At 38.3% G+C, this 25,265-nt stretch overlaps 1 long non-coding RNA gene across 1 annotated transcript in view; it reads left to right on the forward strand.

Annotated features, from left to right (window-relative positions):
* Nucleotides 1-1,636: 1,636 nt before the first annotated feature.
* LOC122561516 (uncharacterized) overlaps nucleotides 1,637-25,265 on the forward strand; it is a 49,140-nt gene continuing 25,511 nt past the window's right edge. The window contains exon 1 of the long non-coding RNA XR_006315028.2: nucleotides 1,637-1,736. This is a non-coding gene — a long non-coding RNA (uncharacterized LOC122561516). The remainder of the gene's footprint in view (nucleotides 1,737-25,265) is intronic.

Raw genomic sequence — 25,265 nt, forward strand, 5'->3', positions numbered from 1 at the left:
CCTTAGCACTTTGGTTAACTGCTTCCAGTTGTTTAACTTTATGTTTTCCTGTAATTATTTAACCTGTAAACCACAATGCCTTGTTTTAACCGTTTGCTCATGGGAGTCACTGGCTAGATCAGCATTTATTGCTCATCCTGAATTGCCTAAAGATTTGTTAAACGTCAAGTGCATTGTTGTGGATTTAGAGTGTAAGCCTCACCAAGTAAGGGTTACAGATTTCCTTCCCTTGATGGTACTAATGAACCGGATGGGCTTTTACAACAATCAACGGCAGCTAGTTTTTGTTTTGACCGTAGGTTTTTATTGATTTACCATTTCACCATCGATCAGTTTAAACCCTTGTTCCTGGAACTTCAGCCTTGGACACCGGATTACTAGTTGATTGCCACTGTACCACTAACTCTCCACATCTTCCAGTATCATGATGCAAGTTGTGCACTTTATTATGTGGAGCCAGATGTTGGAATATAATGGCATTTACGACAAGAGTGTCATAAAGTAAAGAGTTTCTAGTGTTGGTAGTAGGGTTGGGTGGGCGAGAGAGTGAATGAGGGTTTATCAGGTTAGCACAAGATTCACAGTCAAATAGATTTCAGTGCCCACTTGGCCATGGGTAATAGCCACACAGGTGAGACACTGTTTAGAAAGCAGCTTGCAAAGACCTGAGGGAATGTACCCACCAAGTGTCAGTGCCAATCATCTGTCAGTGGGTATTTGAAAGGAAAACATGAAAAACTGAGACAGGAAGAGTCTGAGAATTTAACTCTCAGTCAATCCAAAAGCCAGTGACTTAGGTTTGATACAGTGAGGGCTTAGATTCTTAGAAAATTCTCTGGCAGTAAATTAATTCTGTAGAACTTGTATTATAATCATTCCTAGTTAAAGACTGTGGGTGGTTCTTTGATGAAGAAAGCCATGTTTTTTTTTTTATTTGCTCACACCCTGCCATCTCTTTTTTAAATTGACAGATTTAATCTCTTGATGATGCTCTGAGTGAAGATTTGGCAAAAGAGCAAGAAGGTCCCTATCACCCCTCCCCTACACTGCAGTGGCTGCAGTTTTTAATTCAATAGTGACTATTTTTCTAAGAAAACTAATCAACAAACATTACATATAGTCACAGTGTCACTCATCCCCTTTGCAAGTTGTGCTATGAATGAAAAATATTCCTGAGTTGAATCTCTGCATTACCATTGTACTGGCATCCCCCAGCTTTGATTAACTTTGTGATAATATGCAAAACCTTTATAGTCTTTATTCTAAGAAAACTGGTTCTAAAGTGTACCATGTTTTTTTGCCAAGCCTCAACATTAAATTCTGTAGTGCCTCCCCCAGGTGTGAAACTTTTCATTTTCCCAATGAAAAACGTGCAAAAAAAAACTCATTTTGTTTTTCAATTAATTTCATTTTTCCATTATTTCACTTCTAAGAATTTTGCAAGGCCCAAAAAATGGAGGCCTTGCATACATATCAGATCTAGCTGCATGCAAGGATGTGAGAGTCGATGTGCTCATAGATAATAGCACCCAGAATAAAATAATTTTCTCGAGATTAGTCCATGTGCTCATTGTATGAGCAGCTTATGATGGCTGCACAAGGTTAGGTAAAATAATCAAATAATGCAGCGTTTCAACAGATACGCTGTGTGTGTGTTTGTGTGTGTATGTGTGTGTGTGTTTGTCTCTGCACGTGTGCATCTGTGCAAGTGTTACAGCAGAATGAAGAACGGTGAGGTAAGATGTGGACTTTTATTTTTGCTCATTCTTGAAATATTTCATAACGAGAGGTAATATTGCCAATGATTTTTGTGCCATGTTCATTGTAATGTCAGTCGAAGAAATTCTCACCTTCCTAAAATTTCGATGTGCCTCATAATGCAAGATTTGATGCAGCCATAACAATAATTTGCTGTAAGTTCCTTATTACTGGTACTTCACTCAATGTGTTACTCCAAATTCGATTATGCAGAATTATATTTCCGCCATTTTTATTTTTAAATGTTGATTTAATTCTTTGAGAAACCATTTCTGCTCTGTCCGAGAGATAGAAGTGGTTCTACATCTTAGCGGTTGGCATGGATTGTTAAACTTTATCAGCACTTGTTAGAGCCGAACAATAAATTGTCTCCAGTTGTTCATGCTGACAAAGGGTTTGGAGACATAAGGCATAACCTAACAATGAGGAACTTAGGTGTAAAAGGATGTTGAAAGGAAAGATATTTCAGACGTGGGTAGGAGTTGAAGTAAATTGAGGCAAACTCATATGGACAGATTCAGTAAAATAAATATGTTTTTAAAGAATGAGGTAATTAGGCAATTTGGTGAGAAGGTGGGTAGATCGGTTGAGCAATATGACGAGAAGGTGTGTAGGTGGGTAGAACAATTGAAAAGGGCAGTCTGCAAGGTCAAGTGATTTTTTCTTACCTTCAGAAGTGTCCTGTTTCCTGATCCATCTGAAAAAATGCAGTAAGGGTTTGGAAGTTCTGATAGGACATAATGGCAAATGGATTCTCAGATTTACCGACTGCCTTATAGGATATTTGCAAATTAAACTTGGAAGTTGTTGGGATCTCCGTGTGGGTGGTCCAAGGAAATGCTTGCGTAAAGTATCACAATGTACTTTATTGATGAAGTCAATATTTGTACCCCAGGAAAACAAAGTGTGGAAATTAAACAATGTAACACACATCTGGTGAAATAGTACAATTTATTATTTTTTTCTCAAACCATATGTAGTATTTCCACATCTCTGCCTCATCTTTAGTTAATGCAGCAACATTCATTCAGCTGCCTACTTTAAAGTCAACTAGCGTCAGTCTGAAACAGGATGCGGGTGTTATATGATTTACAGTTGCATTTTTTAAAAGATGCAGAGCTGAAAATCATTTTAAATTAAACACTGAATTGTGTTCACAATTTTCAACATTCTTAACAACTACATTGTCCTCCTGCAGAATGACGAGAAAGTGAGGGCTGCAGATGCTGGAGATCAGAGTCAAAGTGTATAGTGCTGGAACAGCACAGCAGGTCAGGCAGCATCCGAGGAGCAGGAGAGTTGATGTTTCGAGCATGATGAAGAGCTTCCTGATGAAGAGCTTATGCTCGAAAAGTCGACTGTCCTGCTGCTTGGATGCTGCCTGACCAGCTGTGCTTTTCCAGCACCATACTCTTCGAATTCTGCAGAATGAGTTGAGACAGCAAAATAGAGCAACTCCTTTCTAGTATACACCAAAAAAGAATTAAGATAATGTTCATGCTCAGAGACTCCATCATCAAATTTTTGAATATTGGACAATGCTGTGAAAAACATGTATTTTAACAGGACTATAATAAAACACATTTTTTGACTTTCAGCAGTACACTTCCTCCTCGCTTTAAATTTTTTTTCCCAGAAGTGTTTCAGTCATCTTCCCATGTTTTATTATTACTTACCTTTCACTGTTTAGTTGAGATATTATCTAAAGGATCCGAGTTTGATTTTGTCATCACTGCCCTATCAAAGGTAACAATTTTTTTGTTAAATTAGGCAGAAGATTAATTCTATACAAAGCAAGCATTGCTTTCTTTTAAAGTCTGCCATTTGAAGGATTTTGATTCTGGCTTTATTTATGACTATGCATTTTTTTTAAATTAACACATGAGCTGCTATGTAATGTAACTGGTCTTCATGTTTTGTATGCCTGAATGTGATAAGGTTTTGGCTTTCTGTAACATTCTCTGACCATAGGGCAGTAGCTGTGGAAGGAATGATGTTTATTTGCACAAGCTGTCATATTTATGAGTTCAGCTAATTCTACAAAAAAAAACCCAAAATGATAACAGCTGCTTCCAACACGACCATCGTCATTTAAAAAAAATAATTTCACGCAGGTGTTTGTTGAAATGAACATTATAAGCTTTTGATAATGTAGTTTCTTTTTTTCTATATTAAACCTTATCTAATTGTATGCAGTCAGTGATTCGTGATGTATAGTTTCCATATTATGTTTTGTGTTTTGTATGTTAAGCGAGAGATGTAAAAGATAAAAACCTGGGATTATTTTTCTTTTCACAAAATAACAACTTCTGAATGAAATAAATGTCAAAATAATTGAACCCAACATGCAGACAAAGAGGCAATCACACAAATAGTTGAGGGGCAACAGTCCAAGAGTTAAAAATTGAAAATGTCCTTAACCAGATAACAGTATATAATACTCAGCATAATGTACAAATTCGACCTACACAAATCCAGAGTTTGATTCAAAAACCGAAAATTAGAGGTGACTCAAATTTAAATGAAACTCTTTTGAAATAATGAAGAAAGACAGTAAAATTAATCTCATTGTAACAAAATAAATCATTTTAAAATTGTACAAAGATTGTTCCACATGTATGGTTGCTAAATTGCCAAGAAATTATAAACATTACAACATTTTTTCATTGATTTTATAAATGACTGCTTTCATGATTGCTGTATCCAATTTGAATAATACACTTTCAAATGACAAAGAAAACAGAAGTACTATAGAGTATAAAGTTCTCATTATATAATAGTCTAAAGAGAAAGAATAGCTGCAGTCCAACCACTCCCTGAGGTTTATTTAATAACAATAATTAGCAAAATTTGCAGCATATGTCTTTCTGCTGATTATGCAATTTATATAATTTTACGCCGAGAGTTCTGAGACATGTTTATTTTCTAATTAAAAGGAATAAGAAAACCAAGGTAGGAAAACTTTATGAAACCACCTTTCTCCCATCAGAAAATAGACGTTAGGCATTTTGTTCTCAAAATGAAACAGAAATTTTGAAACTTTGTATACACCGAATTTCTTTTGTGCTCTTATTGTATCCAAATCATGGCATCACACAGGTTCAGAATCAATCTCATCAAAGATGAATACTTAACAATACTTTGCAAATATCACAGGTATAAATATAAAGCTGAGACAAAAATAAGATTGTAGTTTCTTAATATTTTGAGGTAATGACAACTCATTCTGCTTTAGTTTTATTTTTGTTCTTAACAATTTCAGAGTTAATCATTTTGTGTAGTACTCTTGCAGCTGTGCAAAAGATGAGCCAAAAGTTTGCTAATCGATTTATTTAGCACACAGATCAGAATAATGCCAAAGTAAAGCTTTTGCTAAACTGGTAATACATTTATCAGATCAGAACTTAAAATGTATCAGTCTGAAAGAAACTTAGACTTTATTGCTAAATCAGTAGAGTAAGTCACTCCCAATCTCCTGGAATCAGCCTTGTTGCATAAAATTGCACCATCTTTTGCAACATATTCAGTTTCATTGAGCAAAACAAAATGTCCCAGACCTAATAATTAATGAGGCAGTCTGATTGAAGGATGGAATATTATACAATTAACTATCCGGCTTCTCAAACCCAATATTACAGGCAAACTACTTTAAGCCAGCAGTGGGAAACCATGATATATTTTAAAAACTGGATCAAACTTTATTTTCAATCTGCAGGTTGTGAGGAGTGATTCCGTTTTTGCTTGGTTTGAATTTCAAAGGTGAATGGTCGGATGGGTTTTGCCATAAGTTATGGCACAGACAGTAGTGGCCCACCCTCCGAACCAGGAGCTCTGGGCTTGAATCCCACTCCTGGAGGTGGTAGCAATGAAGGTGTGATCAGAACTTGGCCAGATAGGTTGATTATTGATCTGTAAATCCTTCCCATACCCCAATCATAGGTAGCAAGAGAAACAGAATCTCCAGGGCAGCCCTGCTTGATTGGAAATGATACTTATCAAACTCCAGCCTCTGATCACAGGTTGACAACTTGTTCCAGGAAAAATTGCCACGTAAGCAGACATAGCACAGGCTTTGTCTGCCTCATGTATCACTGGACAAAGGAAAGTCTACTTGTCCAATAATGGAGAAAGTGGAGGCTGGCTTTCATATCTGAAGTAGTGATACATTTGGAAAGTTCATTAACCATTACATTTTTCAGATAACTCCCTCTTTGAAACTGTGGTCCACCGTGCATTATGTCAGTAGCTCGTTTGATTTTGCCAGACACTATAATCTTTGATACATTCCCAACTCCAGTTTCCCCCTTTGCCTCATTCAGATGTCCATTTTTCATGAGTTAAAAGACTACAAAACCTCCAAAATGGGGAAGTAATGGCCTAGTGGTATTATCGCTAGGACAGTTAATCCAGAAACCTGACTGAAATTCTGGGGATCTGGGTTTGAATCCTGCCACAGCAGATGGTGGAATTTGAATTCAACAAAAAAAATCTGGAATTAAGAGTCTAATGATGACCATGAATCGATTGTTGGAAAAAAAAACTCATCTGGTTCACTAATGCCCTTCAGGGAAGGAAACTGCCATCTTTACCTGCTCTGGTCTACATGTGACTCCAGACCCCTAGCAATGTGGTTGACTCTTAATTGTCCTCTTAAGCATAGGCAGTAAATGTTGCCTAATCAGTAATGCCCTCACCCTGTGTATGAATTTTAAAAATAACCTAGATGGTGAGTTCTAGCAACTTGCTATTCAGCTGCAGGAGCTATCATAAGTGTCCTTGTTTGATGTCTGGCAGAGGTCACTGGACTCTGATTAAAAGTGGAATTCTGTCCCCTGACTCCACCACCAAATTAAAGTTTCCTAATCATTTATTTGGTGTGAGTGCTAATCCAGAGGGTCGAATCCAGTGCCTCTTGGGTCATGGGATAGACATGAACACATTAAATGTGCCGGCTTGTGTGGCTGAATTGCCTGTTCTTGTCCCTAGTCCTTATTTCAGTGAACCAAAGAAACAGTTAAAATTAAAAGTAGACCAGCATCTGCAGTTGTTTTTTGTCTCTAACAGTTAAAATTGACTCACAAAATGTACTTGAATGTCGCCCATCATTCTTATCTAAACTCACTAATGATTACTTATGCGTCACACATGCATTTCTTTTTTGCCTGCAAAGGTGCTGCAAACAACCAAAAGTAACACTTGTAACAAATTTATGAAAGGTTATTTAAGTGATTCAGAAATACCATAACCCATTGTGACATACATTGGGTGCGAACCAGTCATTTGGTTTTAAAATCTGTTGACCAGATGAAAAGGTTTCTGAGGAAGCCACCAGACCTTTTTCTGTGTAAATTTGGGGGAAGACATTTTCATCAAGACTTTGCATGAACCACTTGGGGTTTCCAAGCCCCTATTTCAAATCCAGCTGACTGAACATTGCAACCTCTCTCATGTTATAGAAAGACAGGAAAAACGCAGTGCCTCTCCTTCCCACTGTCTTGTTCCTCTGTGGTTTGTGAAGATAAACAATCTAATCTATGGCACATTTATATTTAGAATCAGCAGGTGGGAGCTTAGAATGATCTTTTGTCTTAATTTTCCAGTGTTTGACGGCCTGTCTTTTCAGCAGTGCTTTCTGCGGCCTGTATAACCAACTAAATGGAACATCTTTTATACGTCCAGGATTTGACTTCATTTCAAGCCAGCTCCCTCACAAAGATTTCTTTAATTGACTGTTGCCAAGTAATACTTTTCTTGGCCTCTTCCTTTAAGAGCCCAGATTGAGATGTATTTGATTAATAACTAATGAACACAAACTTATCATAGTGTTTCTAATTTTACATAAAGTGCCATCATTCTTACATACTGTTCAAAGCTCCATCATTTGGAATAACACATGTCCTCACAGTAAATAAACAATAAGTTGAGATAAAGCATCAGAGCTCTTCTGACATTTGCTCAATTGTACAGGTTGGGTACTCTTTGTACGTCCAAAAATGATAAAGACCTAAAAATCCAAGACCTAAAAACCAGCTCTGTGGAAGGGTCACTCGACCCGAAACGTTAACTCTGATTTCTCTCTACAGTTGCTGCCAGACCTGCTGAACTTCTCCAACAATTTATTCTAGTTTCTTAAAACCAAAGGCCTTTTGAAAGTTGACCTGAATGGACCCAAGCAGACCAGACCCGTGGATATGCTGAGATCAGATTCTTCGGAGAAAACTTTGCTTGGCCCAAACATATCTGAATGAACCTGAAAGCAACGTTTATTTCCAAAGGGCCTAGCGGAAAGTGTCTACAGGTCTGTTTAAGCTCTTTGTAAAAAAAAAGTTGATTTTCAGGTCCATTCAAATCTGTTCTGTTAAGTAAAGATTTTTTCCAAAGCATTCAAACAGGCACAAAAACCAAAAATATTATTTATCTAAAAAAACAGCTGAGAGGGGCTTTTGAGGTTTTCAATAAAATTGATATAAAATTCTCCTGTGTTTGAGGAATACATTTGTACCGATACACAAGCTGTCTTGCTGTGCTCATGTGACCTCTACCTCTTGCTTTCATTATACAGTTTGTGGCAGCCATTAAATACATCACTGGCGATTTGATGTCAGATGTATGAAACTGAGATTGATCTAATTTTCAGAGCTAATTACTGCATGTTTTTAAAAAACCCACAAATTAACATACAGCAATCTGCAACTTGGAAGTTAATAAGATTAGTCAGAATAGCGGAGAATTTTCCATTCCGTGCTCCTATGAAAGGAAAAATGAGACAGAATTGGATCTTTCTTCTTACTAGACAGGAAAATAGTTATGAAACAGCTGCAGAAAGAAATAAAGAGACTGCATTAAAAAAAAGAGTAGCAAACCTGTTAGTGCTAAAGTAGTGTAATAAACTGCATCAGACTCAAAAGCTTACTCAGGCGCAGAGATTATAGACAGGAAAGGTTTCGAAGAAATGTTCTAAGTCCTCTATAAGTGTTATTAATGAATAATGTACATTCTACATCAGAACTGAAGTGAATGGTGAGGATATTGATAAGGACATGACCACACTAACTCATCAAGCTGAATCCTGTGTGTTTGGACAGATTTCATCAGTGATAAAATTAACTCAGACATATAAGAAATCCCCATCAGAACATGTCTGCTCAGAGAGGAGAAACTGACTCTCAAGGAAGTTATCAGTACGTGCAGAGGTTTCAGAGTTTGTTGACCATTAACTAGAGTGTATTAATGGAGAACAGACAAAGCTTAGCAGTGTACGAGAGACATTCTAAGGCTGAATGAGAACAACATATTGAAAGTGAGGGAGAAATATTTGTTGAAGAGCCATCCGAAAGATCAAGGCCAGAGCAATGGACATAAATATTGCAGAGGATATTGCATCAATGAAAAGGGAGTGTATCCAATGATGGGAAGCAATGGTCTAACTACAAGTAGCACAATCACTTTGCACACAAGGCAAGACTATAACGATACTGCTGGAGAAATTACAAATGATGATTCTGAGAAATCACACCATACTACAGGTTGGCACCATAAGGTTTAAAGGTGATGGATATTTTGTGGCTGTTAGAATGATTACTGGAGAAGGAAAGCAAATGTGAAGTACTAGATAGATAATGAGTGTTTTGGAAAATATGATTTTCACAGATGTGCATGAAGTGACTCAAGATGGTTACCTAAAAATGAGACCTTTCATGGGTATGATTGAGGCCATATGATGCAATGATACTTATCCCAAGAGGGCACATGAAGGCTGGAAACCAAATACAAAGGGAAAAATGAAGATCTGGAGCTCCAAGCAGGAGGTGATAAGCAAAATCAATTAAAGCAATTCTGAAGCTTGGCATTGGAACTCTATACACACACCAGAGAAATTTGTAATGTTTCACAGCCTGCAAAACTGCCAAATAGATCTTTGAAAACAACCACCTTGGATATCTTCTGGGAAAAAATGAGGACTGCAGATGCTGGAGATCAGAGTGAAGAGTGTGGTGCTGGAAAGTCACAGCAGGTTAGACAGCATCCGAGGAGCAGGAGAATCAACATTTCGGGCATAATTCCTGAGGAAGGGCTTATGCCCAAAAAGTCAATTCTCCTGCTCCTTGGATGCTGCCTGGCCTGCTGTGCTTTTCCAGCATCACACTCTCGGCTTGGATATCCTCTGGTCAACATCATCTTGCAGTAGGTAAGAGTGTCAGATTGACTCAGCAGCTGACAACAAGAGTTCCAGCAGCCCTCGAATCAGCTTGAAAGATAAGTTTGAAGAACTGGAAAAGAAGCAGAGAATCAAGAAAATGGCAGTTCCTCATGACTGGATTGGCACTGAAAAAGACAATCATGGGAAATGAAGGGCATGCACAAAAACAAAGGATCTCAAAAAAAGCCTTGACAATCTCACCACTCCAAAAACAACATTGATAAAATGCTGCTTCAGTTTACCAAGATAAAAATCATCAGTACCCTCAATGTGAGGAATGACTATTAGCAAGTGAAACTGAATGAAAATAATAGTTTCCTAACTACTGTCTGGAGACCATTCAAGATTACTGTACTTGGTAAGTCCACTGCTCCAGAGCAATATCAAGGCAGACAGCACCAGATGCAGTGGAGATAATGATGGAAAATCTGTTCATTTATGGATGTGGAGGTTTAATGGGAGACAAAATTGTCCAGCATGTTTGGAATCTGGTGTAACTACTAGAGAGCTTACCAGCTTCACCTAAAGTTGAACACAGAAAACATGCAACCGAAAATATCTGAAGCCAAGTAAATACATCATGTACTGACAGAGAAAAGGAGTTTATCTAAATCCTGAGAAGGTGGCAATTAGAGCACAAATGCAACAAGCAGCAGGTCTAAAAGCGATGCACAATTTGTTTGATTCTTGTAAAGTTCTTGCCTCAACAAAAAAAAACTACAGATGTTGGAAAAATTCAGCAGGTCTGGCAATATCCGTGGAGAGAAAGCAGAGTTAACGGTTCGGGTTCAGTGAGCCTTCTTCAGAACTTCAGGAAGTTCTTGCTTAATTTGTAATTGGAGTGTGAACATTTATGTGAGTTCACTTTTACAGATCCACGGCAATTCTTAAGCACAGAACACGAAACAGCCTTCACTCAAAGCAAAGCACTAACAGCAACAGCTCCAGCATGCTTTGGAGGTCATCACTCCAGGAAAGGTATTGAATCTTAAAGGCAAGTTCTGATCAAGCACTCACCAACGGAACAGGGAAGGAACACCACCCCAAGAACAAGCAGGTCCTAGTCAACTTGCACACACATCATTAAAAGAATTGAAAACTGCAGGGACAAAAGATGAAATGCCTGTGCAGAGACTGATGAAACTGGGACCGACTGACTTAGGGAGAGGGACAAGGAGGGTGGAGGTGAGGGCTTGATGAAAAGGGGGGGTCAGAAGGAAGAAAAGGTACTGCCTTCTTCTGGGGGTGACTGCAATGGGCAAATTGACCCCTCCAAAGAGAGAACACCTCTCTTGCGGCACTTAGAAATACTTTAAAAGAAACTGCTTCCCATTGCACATATGTAACTCAATTAATTTTTATTTATTGATTTAAGCATGTAAGTGGGCTATAAGTCTGGCACCCATCCATCCTCTGTATTATGGGAGTGAGCTTGGAGCTGGTGGGAAGGTGATGGACAGTGTGCTGGGCCCCTGGCCAATTTTACCTGAACCCCCTCCACCATCTTTTCACCCCCAGATCTGTGGCCATGTCTTCAGTCCCCAGTTTCTGTTTTCTTTGAGATGTTGCTGAAACGCGTCACCATCGGCAACACCCGATGGCTCCTTTGTCTTGGGACATAATCCTGTCCCAAAGGGTCACGTGACTCAAAACATTGACTCTGCACAGATGCTGCCAGATCAAATGAGTTTCTCCAGCAATTTCTGTTTCTGTCTCCGATCCTTTTTCTATTGTTGGCTACACATCGATAAAATATTTTGGAATGAATTTCTTCCTTTAGATTCGATTGAGGAATGCTGTTGTTGTTGTACTCCCTCAAATTTGTAATTGTTAAGGTGAGCTGCTTGGAATTCTGAAGTCCAGGAATTTTAGACCATGTTTAATAAAGTTTTACACTGAGCACATCTTTACTTATTGCATTTTAAGTTGTTTTGGCTGCATTCTAAATTTGAATCCATGATTATATTGCTGGAAGGGTACATACGATTTGGAACATGACAGCGATGGTGTTAGTGGTGAGCAGGGGACTTTTTATGGGGTTCCCCATATCAGCTGGCAAAAGTTCCATGGAAAACCTCAATGTAAAATGTCTGGCAAGTTGCCACTATGAGGCATTGATCAAGGCTTCTCGACGGTCAGTGCTGTATTAATGAACTAGGTTGACTATTTCCCCATAGTCTGACTGCCCATTCTCCCAAGGTATATACACTACATCCAGATCACATCATGATTTGGACAAAATCTAGACCTTTGCGCCTAGATTCACTATTTTATTTCAATGCTGAGACCCTGGAGATTTACTAAGATGAGAAGTTTTAATGTTGAAACGAACTGCTTCTGACAGAAAGGAAGGTTAAGAGGAATTGCAATTACAAAATAATTTCAGCCAGTAAAACTATTTGCATTGTTGAACTAGTATCTGTATGACATCAATTTAAAACTATGACCCAGAATCAAACGCTGGGAGAAATCATTTTGCCCAGAAGGTTGTTAAAGAAATATGACACCTTACCAGAAACAATCTTGAAAATAGAATTTTGTGACCGTTTAAAGGAAGTGGATATGTAATTGCAAAAAACAAAAACATATAAGTGCAGTGGAGAGAGTTCATGGAACTGGCACTGACTTGTTTCAGATTGTCACACTGACTCACTGGACCAAATAACTTGCATTAATGTGACATATGGGAACACAAAGATTTTAGGAGCAGCACATCTTCATTGTGTCCAGGTATTCTAAAACTGTTACAGTGTAAAGGGAGGCCATTCAGCCCAACATATCTGAACTAGTTCTTTCAGCATTTTGGCTTTTTGTTAAATCTTGCCTTTTCTCCGGGGTTACCACATTTTGTTTTTATCTAAATAATCACGCAATGCCCTCGATTTAGTATCTGTCATACTTTCAGCCAGTGCATGACAGACCTGAATTAATCAGTGTGTGAATTTTATTTCTCACCTTCGAAGCAACTTTTTCACTTCTTTTGCAAAACGCTTCGCTTTTGAGAAGAACAAAGGAGGTAGCACACCTAACAGCACTGAATCTCTTTTGATTCTCGATCCTGTTATCACTAGGACCAGTTTCTCCCTATCAAATCCACGCAGGCCCTCGTGATGTTAAAAACATCAAGTATCCCCTCGGCCTTCTCCTCTCCAAAGAAAACATCTCCAACCTATTCTCAAACCGTATATACCAGCCTTCATGACAGATCAATCACACTTACCCACTTCTCACCAATATCCTCAGTATCCTCTCTCACCAGATGAAGAGCAATATGAATACATACTTTTATAGGATCTTTAGTGAAATAGGACAGCTGGATTTTATCAACATTGCTTTGAGTCAAACTTTATTCAATTACTATTGTGTGTAAGGAAAAAATCAAATTAGAATTTGCTCAGGCTATTATCACATTACATGGGCTGTTTCCTGATTCTCTCCTGTGCTCAGCTTTCTTTATCACTCATTCAGCTTCTCTTCTGTCCAGGCCAACCCGCTTATTATCAATAATCCCATTGTTTTGCCTAACCTTTCTTATGTCTCTTTGGGCGCTGTCATTACCTATCTGCTCACCCCTCCAGCACTCCTGACTGCCAACCCCCTCAAAAGCATAATTACCACGTTTTCCGAGCTACTATCAGTTCCGAAGAAGAGTCAAAACATTAACGTTGCTTTCTCTCCACAGATGCTGAGTTTCTCCAGCAATTTCTGTTTTTGCGTCAGATCGTCAGCATCCGCAGTTCTTTATCTTATTATAGAACTTGATAATAATTTCTCACTATCCCACTAAGATAGCCATGGAAGGGTGTGGCATGAAAGGAGGCCATTTAGCCCACTTTTAACTTCTATCCCTTAGCTAGTAGACATGAAAACCACCACTTTGACAACGTAATCGTTTTTATCTTTCTCAAATATTTATTTTCATATGCAAAGTTTAAAAGCCAAATTTATCGAAACTGTGGTGTTTGTGTGAATCTGGCTGTGCATTGTTGGTATGTGGTGGCATTGAAGCCCTACATTATGAAGCAAAGCTTTTGTTGATGTTCGCTTTTGAGAAGAACCAAGGAGGTAGCACACTTAACATCACTGAATCTCTTCAAAACACCCATAGACTCCACCTTTTACCTCCCAAAAAGAATGAAGTTCTTTTGATACATTGGGCAGGTGGTTGGCTGAGTATTTTACTTATAAGCACAGCATGAATTGGGTGATACTGAGTTAGCTTCCCATTATACACTTTAATACAAATGGTCATGGTGTATAATGGGCAGCTTATTCATCTTTGACCACACACTGAAAGAGAAGTCGATGTTCGAAGAAATCTCAGTTTGATAAAGATAGATTTCTTACTTCACTTTACGAGGAATTCAAGTGAAAGAAAAATATTGATACATTTTGGATATGGGCCCAATGCAGGCAAGTAGTACTAGTTCAGTTTAGGAAAATTGGTTGGCATAGATGAGTTGGACTGAAGCGTCTGTCCCATGCTGTATAACTCAACATTGCAAATCACAAGTTGTTTGAATTCAAATTAAGCAAGTTCCCTTGGAATGAATCACTGTGGTACATTCATTGATGATGAATTTCAAGCTATTTTTAAATGACTCTACTTTGTTGTGATACAAAATGTCCTGAGTGTAAATTCTTGATTATTGGGATGGCTCAGTGGTTTGCACTGCTGCCTCAAAGTATCAGGGACCTGGGATCAATTCCAGTCTTGGGTGACTATCTATGTGGAGTTTGCATATTCTCCCTGTGTCTGTGAGGTTTCCTCCAGTTTCCTTCTACAGTCCAAAGATGTCACAAGGAATTAAGGGCTACGGGGAGAATGCAGGTAAGTGGAGTTGAAATGCCCATCAGCCATGATTGAATGGCGGAGTGGACTCCATGAGCCAAATGGCCTTACTTCAGCTCCTATGTCTTATGGTCTTATGGTCTTATGTGCAGGTGAGGTGGATTGGCCATGTTAATGTCCTGAGATTTACAGGTTAGGTACATTAGCCGTGGTAGGTGTAGGGATGGTGGGGTGGGATGCTCTTCAGAGGGTCACTGCGGACTTGATGGGTCAAATGGCCTCTATTTGCACTGTCAAGGATTTGGTAATTAGGAAAATACTTAGTGGAACAGCTATGGGTTACAATAGTCATTACCTTTAACCAAGATCTTAGTTATATCACATTTGCTTAAATTGGTTGGAAAAAAAATGAGAAGGATGGATCTTTAATATTCTAGCTGTGAGACCAAAACTGACCATAGTTGAGCTGTTGACAAAAATATTCAGAGAAGTTGCTATGTGATTAATGTGAATAATATAAAATTTAGCACAGGTGGTGAGTAGGTAATTATCTGAGAAAGGAAGACTTGGATTTATATACAAAAAGCCTCTTATAATAATCAACTGCCCCACTCTTGAAACTTAGCCACTATTGCAATGTGGGAACATAATAAAGACTAGATATTTTATTCTAATAATGCTTGCTTGAGGGATAAGTAACGCACGAGGTGACAGGAGAATTCCTTGGCTCTTCTTCAAAATTGGACTGTGCAATCTTTTATACTGCTTCCCCAACCCAAGAGGGCTTTTAGTTTAATGTCTCATCTTACAATAGCACCTCCAACAATGCAACACTCCTTCAGGACTGCATTGTGGTGACAACCTTAATTTTGGACTCAAGTCTTGGAGTGCAACTTGAACTTGCAGAACTCCAACTCAGAGGTAACAGCATTATCAACTGGCCCACAGTCGTAATTGAGGCCATGAGAGTGGAACAAAAGAAGAGTATGCTCTCCAACTGACCATGCAATGCCCGGCCTGAAATGTTTGATGATGTCCAGAATCGGAAAATGTAACATTGCCCTGCAATAATCCCGTTCACCTTCACAATCAACTGCTCATTGAAACATAAAACAAAGGCCAGGGCTAACCAACTGCACAAGCTCAGGCAGAACAGATGCAAACTCATTGTTTTTAACAAGTGCCAATATAGGCCAGAGAGAAGGGGCAGAAAGCAAAAACATTGAAAAAAAAACCTCAATTCACATTTGAAAACCTTTTAAGTTCAAAGTTTACGTTGAGTCACTCTTGTGAAAAGAAAGCCAGATAAAGACAAAAGCGCCAGCTGATTTGGCAGAGTAATCTGCAATCTGAAATATCTGATTATAAAATGTGATGTCTACCAATTTAATCAACGCACCTATAACTTGTCACAAATCTCAGTCGAAACACAGTCAAGTGTGGTAGATCAGCTGAATTCCCTCAGCAGTACCTTTTTGACGCTGAAGTGTACAAAGGTAAATTAGCCCTAGCTAACCCATTATGATATAATCCTGAGGCAGTACTTATTTTACTTCATGCCAGTATTCACTAAAATATTGTTACTGTCTAATAGTGTGGTGGCATTAAGAAATGCAACAGAAATTGGCAGACCTGAATTGAAATTAGAAAATGCTGGGGATACCACAGAAACACAGTAATGGCGGGGACGAGAAATACAAGGTAAAATATTTGCAGGGCAACTGTCAAACAAAACTGTTGAGGCATTGCATCCAAAACATTAATCTGTTTGTCATTGTAAAGGCTGATTGACCTGTGTTTGCAGATTCTTGGCTCATTTTAATATTATCATTTGTGCTCATAGGTTAGGAATGGCAGTGTTCTTCACACACTTGTGACTGTATTTTGACAGATGTATGAAATGCCACTTTCATTAAGGAAATTAAGGAAAAAAGCATTGTTTGGATGCAGTTACATTAATTCAATGATTATTTTCTAATACCTACATAGTAATTTCAGGGTTTTACATTTATTTAAAGTTCACGAACATTGTGCAATATAGCAATTCAATGTCTTGTTCTTTTTAGGTCAAATAATAGACATTATCAGTAATCTCAGACCAGAAAGCTACAGGATTTTCTGTTGTACAATGAGGGTACTATCATTGGTGTGTAGGAATGAAGTGCATATCTCAGTTCAAAAACAAGGTATTTCTTGATAAACTGATGTGCACCTTATGGGTAGATACTTCTCAATGCCTCCATTTTGAAACAAATTTTTTTTCTCATCGAGACCAGATAATGTTTTTGGAGTTATTGATGAAGTGGTTTATCCTCCCCGTCATTTCTTTAATTAACAAGAAGCATTAATGTGACATTTGAGTAAACACTAACAAACGCACCACAGCGTTAATTAGAACCATGTGCAAAATGTCGAGCAGTGCACTCATAAAACAAGCTGGCCGCGCAAAACTGGAAATAAGATAACGATCATGCATCTGATACAACAAGCGATACAGTTGCTCAGATATCGATCACATCACAGGTTTTTTTGTTTACTCTGAGCCGAGTTCAAAATATATGCCCATCTTAAATTTTTATGGCATAATGCAACTCAGAACTTATTAACTCTTCATGCATAAATTTCAATTCTACATGTGCTTTTTAGACTATATGAAGAATGATAAGATACAGCTAAACAGTTAAATGCTTCATTTTATTATTGCAGCAAAGTGCAGCACGGTGGCACAGTGGTTAGCACTGCTGCCTCACAGCACCAGAGACCTGGGTTCAATTCCCACCTCAGGTGACTGACTGTGTGGAGTTTGCACATTCTCCCCGTGTCTGTGTGGGTTTGCTCCAGTTTCCTCCCACAGTCCAAGGGTGGGTTGTGGGTCAATGTGGACTTGTTGGGCCGAAGGGCCTGTTTCTACATTCTACACTGTAATGTAATCTAATGTTTCTTGTTCTGCTCAATAGTACAATTCTTTTCTAAACCAAGTAAATATGTTTTAAATTTGTTTTTGCTTTGTTAAATGAGTTGAACATTTATCAGAAAATCACTGCAAACCATGGTAACAGTGAACAGTAGAAGTCAATATTAAATTTGCTGCAACGTAATTACAGAAGGCAGCCATTTTAACCAATTGTCTTTGTTCAGTGGCCCGCTCTCTATCAGATGAGAATTTTGATCCATTGGGCTTGAGCTATAGTTAATTTCATGCCAGAGCTTTATGCTGATCCAATGTGGGGGGGGGGGGGGGGAGGGGGAAGGGAGGATCAAAAGCAGGAAATACTGGAAGTCCTCACTACATTGTAGAGAGAGAAAAACAATTAGCTTTCAGTTTGAAGACTACATCAAAAAAGCAGGCCATGAGACTTGAAGAGTACCTCCACAATATTTTGTTTTTATTTCAGATTTCTTAAATCTGTAGTATTTTGCTTTTTAAAAATTGATTATAATTTCTATACTAAATTATCTTTTCAAATGCTAATTTACTTTCTTTTAACAATGAAATGGATTCATTTTGAAGCTTGTGATAATACGTCTATTTTCCTATAATTCTTTTGGTGAAAATATTTCTCCTCCTGCCACAGTACCTGCACTACTTACACCCAAGCATTAATCTTAATTTTATAATAATATCTTAATAATCTTTCACTGTTTAGATCCTTTTACTTTATCTCATTAATGTTATTTGAATTTTCAAATACCTTATAAAAATGTCCTTGAAGCACTGATAATAACCAAAAATAGTGGAGAGTGGAACTTAATAGTGAAGTGACATTATTCAGTTTTCATTTAGATGTTATTTTCTGAGTCACGCATTCTTTATATGTCGTTAAGCTCCATTATTACACTTTGGGATTGCCTTTTATTAATCAAACAGAGAAAATAATGAACTGAAGTCTGTTTTCTTAATTGACTTGCTGACACGTCTCTAATTGTCTTTTTCAGTTCCAAAATGAGAATCCATTTGAAAATTCATAGAAATCAGACTCTTATTTCTGCTTGTTGGTTTACTTGTATTACTCATTTTCAAAAAAATGTGTTGTCTTGCAATGAAAAATAAGTGTAACATTTTGTTGCTTTCCAAAGAATTGTATCAGGGTTTCTTGAAAATGCATGCATTATTTGTCATTTATTTGCACAAGTGGTTGACTTGAGAACGTTGCACTGGAACTATTTCCATTAACACAGCACCATATATCTTATTGGTTACTGCACCTTTAACTCAAACTTCCCAGGTGTAGCTGACAGAAACAGGATAAATTCACTGTGGTTATGCTCAATGTGCCAAACTTCACCTGAGAGACACAAATTGGCATTTTGTCCTAGAAAGTGGACAAAGCCATTAATCAGCTCCATTGATTGCTGGTACCTCAGAGGGAAACACTCTTCTTTCACGCTCCAAAGAGTGTGGTTTTTAGTATCACACCAGTAACCTATTTGCTAACTTTAGACTGACATTCTGGTAAAGTGGGGCAAAAAGTGTGGTGCTGGAAAAGCACAGCTGGTCATGCAGCATCCGAGGAGAAGGAAAGTCAACATTTCAATCATGAGCTCTTCATCAGGAGTTCTTCTGCTCCTCAAATTTTGCCTGACCAGTTATGCTTTTCCAGCACCACACTTTTTGACTCTAATCTCCAGCATCTGCAGTCCTCACTTTCTCCCATTCTGGTAAAGTGATAACAAATGCAGCGCTGTTGTCTTATGGCCGAGATGTTCTCTCAAATGCACTCAAAATATCTGTCACTATTTGTAGAACTTAGCTGTGTTGCAAATTGGCTGCTTTTTTTAAACTTTAGAGCAATGACTATATTTTAAACATAGAATCCCTACAGTGTGGAAGCAGGCCTTTCAGCTCATCAAGTCCACACTGACCCTCCAAAGAGCGTCCTACCCAAACCCACCCCCTCTACCCTATCCCTGCAACCCTGCATTTCTCATGGCTAATCCACCTAATCTGCACATTACTGGACACAATGGGCAATTTAGCATGGCCAATCCACCCTCACATGCACACCTTTAGGACCTGCTTATGTTTATTTGGTTGTGATGAGCTTTGGTGTCATCTTATTTTGTGAAAAATGCTATATAAATTCAAATCTTTCTCTTGCTGTCTAATCCTCAGTCAGTTCTGCTGTCAAGTGAAACTTGCTGAATCTACTGTAGAAAATTCTCACATCTAACATGATAATTAGATTGTGAGGGCAAATTCGAGGATGACACTCCAACATAGTCCTGAGGAAATGCTGAATACATGGTAATATTAAACTGAGTTTGCACCTGACCAATCTTAAAGCTTAATTGGTTGAAAAGTCAGCACTTTATGTCTGAACTCTCCTGAATGCCAGATTCCTCAAGCCCTACTGAAGGAGAGACTTCGAATAGTCACAAATCCTTTTATTAACATTGTTGTGCACAAAATGGCAGCCATATTTATCTGTTCTTCATCATTGCCATTCAAAGTTGGTGAATTCTTTTTAATATGAATCACTTCAAAACCAGACAAACCACTTCACAAGGAGTTTTCCATTTTCTATCTGGGCTGCACATTACTAAAAAGTCGTGTAAGGGATAACAGATAGATTTGGAATCGCCTTACTTTGTGAAAAATGCTACATAAATTCAAATCCTACTCTTGTCTTGCTGTCCAATTCTCAGTCAGTTCTTCTGTCAAGTGAAACTTACTGAATTTACTGTAGAAAGTTCTCACTTCTAACATGTTAATTAGATGAGCCGCAATAGGTGTCTACAGTGAATGTTCAGGTTTGAGCAAGAGGAATGACTTACACTGGGGGAAATTACAACAATCCTTGCAGATTTTAGGACTCCCGATAAAGGGGAGGTGGCGGGGGGGAGGTGGGGGTGGGTGGTCAGTGTGTCCAATTCATGAAAGGGTTGGAAAAACTGTGGAGTGCGGATGATTGCAGATTGGTTCATCTCAGGAAAGCATGCAGCAGACGCAGGTATCAGTGACTACAGACTCTCCACAATTTCATGCAATATCGAATGAATATTTCAACATGCTTTGGTCTTGCTATCTTGGATTTCCATCAGCAAATGTTATATATCTGATGAATCTTCCTGATATTACCACATTCTGAGATAACCATGTAGTTATACTGAAGAAAAATAGCATAAATTGATGCTGCATTAAATTCTGGGGTGTTGTTTCCTCTGGGTTATTTTTAGAACACTGGTTAACACCTTGTTAAAATTATCTTGGTTCTACTCTAATGTAGCCATTAACCTATTCAAACAAAATATACTATAGATTATATATTTAATAAGAACACAGTCAGTTCAGAAAAAAGCAAACCCTTAGATTTTTTTTCCTTTCATACCTTCATATTCCAAATGTCCAATAAGAGTTTTCTTTCATATTATGGCCTTGTTTTACGTAAATGTTGATGCAATTAGCACAGAATCGCCTTGCTAGGTTATTACATTTTTCCACAGGCCATTTGGAAATATGAGTATACAGGGAGAATATTATATTATTGAGGAATATTTTAAATGCACAGCTGAGAAGGAATTTTATTTCTTGTTGGCCAGTTCTCATTTGTCTTGGATGACAAAGAATTTACAAGGAATAGTCATTGGCCGTTCAGCCCAACTGGTCTATTCCATTGTTAATGCTGCTTGCTAATCATCACCCATTCTACATAATTTAATTCTCTCTTCTGTTCCTTTCTGCCTCATGCCTGTATCTAGCTTTCCTTTAAGGCATCTGCATTATTCAGCACAACAAGTCCAAGCATTGGAAAGTTCCACCTTCTCACAACTTCTACATTGAGAGATTTCTCCTGAATTCATAGTTGGATGCATTAGTGGCGTTCTTATGTGTATGACACTCCAGAATGGTTGTCTTCCACAAGTGAAAACAATGTCCAGCCTTTAAAAAGTACTTCATCATTTGAAGAAACTGTGTAAAGTCACTCCTCAACTAAAGAGACTATGCATCAGCCATTCCTAATAACCTTTCAGTTCTGGTCACTACCAAAGAATTGGCCCAAATATGAAAATACTGTTTGATGTAGCCTTTATTTATGGAGTTGTGACAGATCCTTTTACATAAGTGATGCTTGGCTGCATAGCAAGATTACATTTCACAATGACTTCACATGTTACTCATTCAAAGACTATGGATTACCCAAATGAGGTTTCTTCCTCATCCCAAATGTTTCAGAGGGCAGTAAAGAGTCAACCACATTGCTATGGGTCTGGAGTTGCATTAGGTCAGATAAGGACATGAGTGAAACAGATACTTTTTTTTTAATAATCCATCGAAATCATTAGACTCTTATTTAAAGATTTTTATTGGATTCAAATTTTACCATCTGTCTTTGCAGGATTTGCACCAAGTCCTAGAACATTATCTTGGTCTCTGGGTTAAACATCTAGCAATAGTACAATGTGACTATTAGTTCTTTTGCTAGCTTGTTGGTTTGAAATGTTTCATCTTTCAAAGCACTGAACTGCTAATCACAAAACGTTCGACTTCAGAACCTGGTTTCCGCAGAAGTTTTGCAAACTGCAGAAAATGCATTGTTATTTACATTAAAACAAAGCAACAAAACATTATCTTGTCTATATTGCCCTTTCACAATGACCTATTTAAGCGGCAGTTGATTATCTAAGAGCAAATCTATCTGTTATCCCTTACATGACTTTTTAGTAATGTGCAGACAGATAGAAAATGGAAGACTCCTTCTATGAAGTGATTTGTTTGGTTTTGAAGTGATTCATATTCAAAAAAAAAGAAATCACAAACTTTGAATGGCAATGATAAAGAACAGATAAATATGGCCACCATTTTGTGCACGACAATGTTAGTAAAACGATTTATGACTATTTGAAGTCTCTCCTTCAGTAGGGGAATCTGGCATTCAGGAAGTGCTGACTTTTCAATCAATTAAGCTTTAAGATTGGTCAGGTGTAAACTCAGTTTAATATTACCATCTATTCAACATTTCCTCAGGACTATGTTGGACTGTCATACTCGAATATACACTCACAAAACTAAAGTGAGCTTTAAGAGTTCACAATTTAATTATCGTGATTAGAACCTGATTTCAACTCCTTGTGAGTTACCAGGTTTTCAGAAAGTTACAATCAGGCCCAACCAGTGTTTAGAAAAGAGAACCAAATTTGCAAAAGGGTTCATGTGTTCATGCAACTCTCTAAAGAAAATAAACTTCAATCTACCGTGATAATTTATATTTATTTAACATCATTCAGAATATAATGTGCTAATCTCTAATATGGTCTGAGGAAATGCCTGAGACCAAGTGGAATGTGGGAACGGTTGATGGATATATTATTTAAGGCTTAGTGGGGTTTGAATTAGTTGTGTATATATGGGAAGGGAATAACCAGATCAAGTTGAGTTTGGTGGAGTGTTTCCAACTGAAATAAAGCTCTCAATAAACGTGTGGACTTGAGTTCTGTTTAACTACAGTTATCTTTAGGAGTACAACAACACCTGCTAAGGTGTTTCACAGAACAATTATCAAAAAATAGCAAAAAATGGTAACATCAATGACAAAGGCGAGTTAATCAGGGCATTTTCAAATGATTGAGCTAACGATAAGATGTTTGTGTCAGAGTCGGGTAGGGAAATTTCTCTGTAAACCCCTATGAGTGAATTATCAATCTGATTTGTTATTGTTAGCTTATACTAAGGTAATCACACTTGTTTCAATTGTGTAGGCTTGAGACACCTTCGTACAAATTAGAAAAGCAAGTTTCGATGAGTTACATTTCTACTGACAACAAAAGCCTACATTTTAATGGTATGGCAATAGAAAGTGCTTGAGGAGCTCAGCAGATCTGACAGTATCTATAGAGGGAGAAACCAAGTGAACATTTCAAGTTGGATATGATGTTTCTTCAGAACCTGAAGAGCTATTCTGGACTTGAAACATCAATTCTGTGTCTCTCTCCACCAATTCTACCAACCTGCTGAGATCCTCCAGCACTTTCTGTTGTTTTCACAGATCCCCACCATCTACTCTATTTTGCTTTTACATAAATTTTAATGATTTTGTACTGGAAATTCATGCCTTTAATTGCTTAAAATGCCTCACATGCTCTGTAAGACTGGCATGAGACAGCAGATTTAGCATGAAACACATCATATTTTGATTTAATTTCATTTATTATTGTCACATGCACCGAGATACAGTGAAAAAATATTGTTTCTCGTGCTATCCAGACAAGTCATACCATAGATAAGTACATCAGGATAATAGAACAGAATGCAGAATACAGCGTTATAGCTGTAGAGAAGATGCAGAGAAAGATCAACTTTAATGAGAGGTCCATTCATAAGTCTGATATCAGCAGGCAAGAAGCGGTTCTTAAATCTGTTGGTTCATGTTTTCAAATTTCTGTATTTCCTGTCCAACAGAAGAGAGTTGAAGAAAGTATAACCAGGGTGAGAGGGATTTTTGATTATGTTGGCTGCTTTCCCAAGGCAATGGGAAGAGTAGATGGAGTCAGTGGATGGAAGGCTGGTTTTCATGGTGGGCTGGGCTGCATTCACAACTCTCTGTAATTTCTTGTGGTCTTAGACAGGGCATTTATCGTACCAAGCTGTGATGCAGTCGAATAGATGCTTTCTATGGTGCATCTATAAAAACTGGCGAGAGTCATTATGGACATGCCAAATTTCCTTAGCCTCTTGAGAAGCAGAGACATTGATGTGCTTTCTTGACGGTAGTGTCGATGTGGATGGACCAGGACAGATTGTTGGTGATATTTACTCCTAGGAACTTGAAGCTCTCGACCACCTCCTCCTAAGCTCCATTGATACAGACAGGGGCATGTCTTCCACTCCGCTTCCTGAAAACAATCACTAGCTCCTTTGTTTTGCTGACATTGAGAGCGAGATTGTTGTCTTTACACCATGCCACTGAGCTCTTTATCCCTTTCCTGAACAGTCCTGTGCATAAGAAGATGGTCGGAGTGTTTAGGTGACTTTAAAGAGCTTTTAAAGGGGTGGGGGGAGAGAGAGAGAGAAATGCCAGAACATAGGACACAAACTGATGGAGTGATTAATATTAAGGAAGTGTGAGGTCAGGTTTTGAGGAGCACACAGATCTTGGAGATTTGTAAGGTGAGAAACAGATTGTAGCTTTAATTTGTTCTCAGACTGTGACATATGAAATGAATCCATTCAGTCCTTCAAACCTGCTCCACCATTCACTAAGATCATGGTCAGTCTAATTCATATTCCTGCACACTCCTAATACCTTTCATCTCTTATACCACCTCCACCACACGCGCACGTGCACACACACACGCACGCACTCTCTCTCTCACACATGCACTCACTCTCACACACACACGCGCACGCGCGCACACACACGCATGCGCACACACACACTCTCTCTCTCACACGCACTCACTCTCCCACACACACACGCACGCGCGCACGCACTCTCTCTCACACACACTCACTCTCACACACACACATGTACGCACTCTCTCTCTCACACACACACTCACTCTCACACACACACGCGC

The sequence above is a fragment of the Chiloscyllium plagiosum genome, unplaced genomic scaffold, assembly GCF_037043375.1.
Source record: "Chiloscyllium plagiosum isolate Xiang-an unplaced genomic scaffold, Cpla_swu_hap1 HiC_scaffold_23, whole genome shotgun sequence".
Classification (NCBI taxonomy): Eukaryota; Metazoa; Chordata; class Chondrichthyes; order Orectolobiformes; family Hemiscylliidae; genus Chiloscyllium; species Chiloscyllium plagiosum.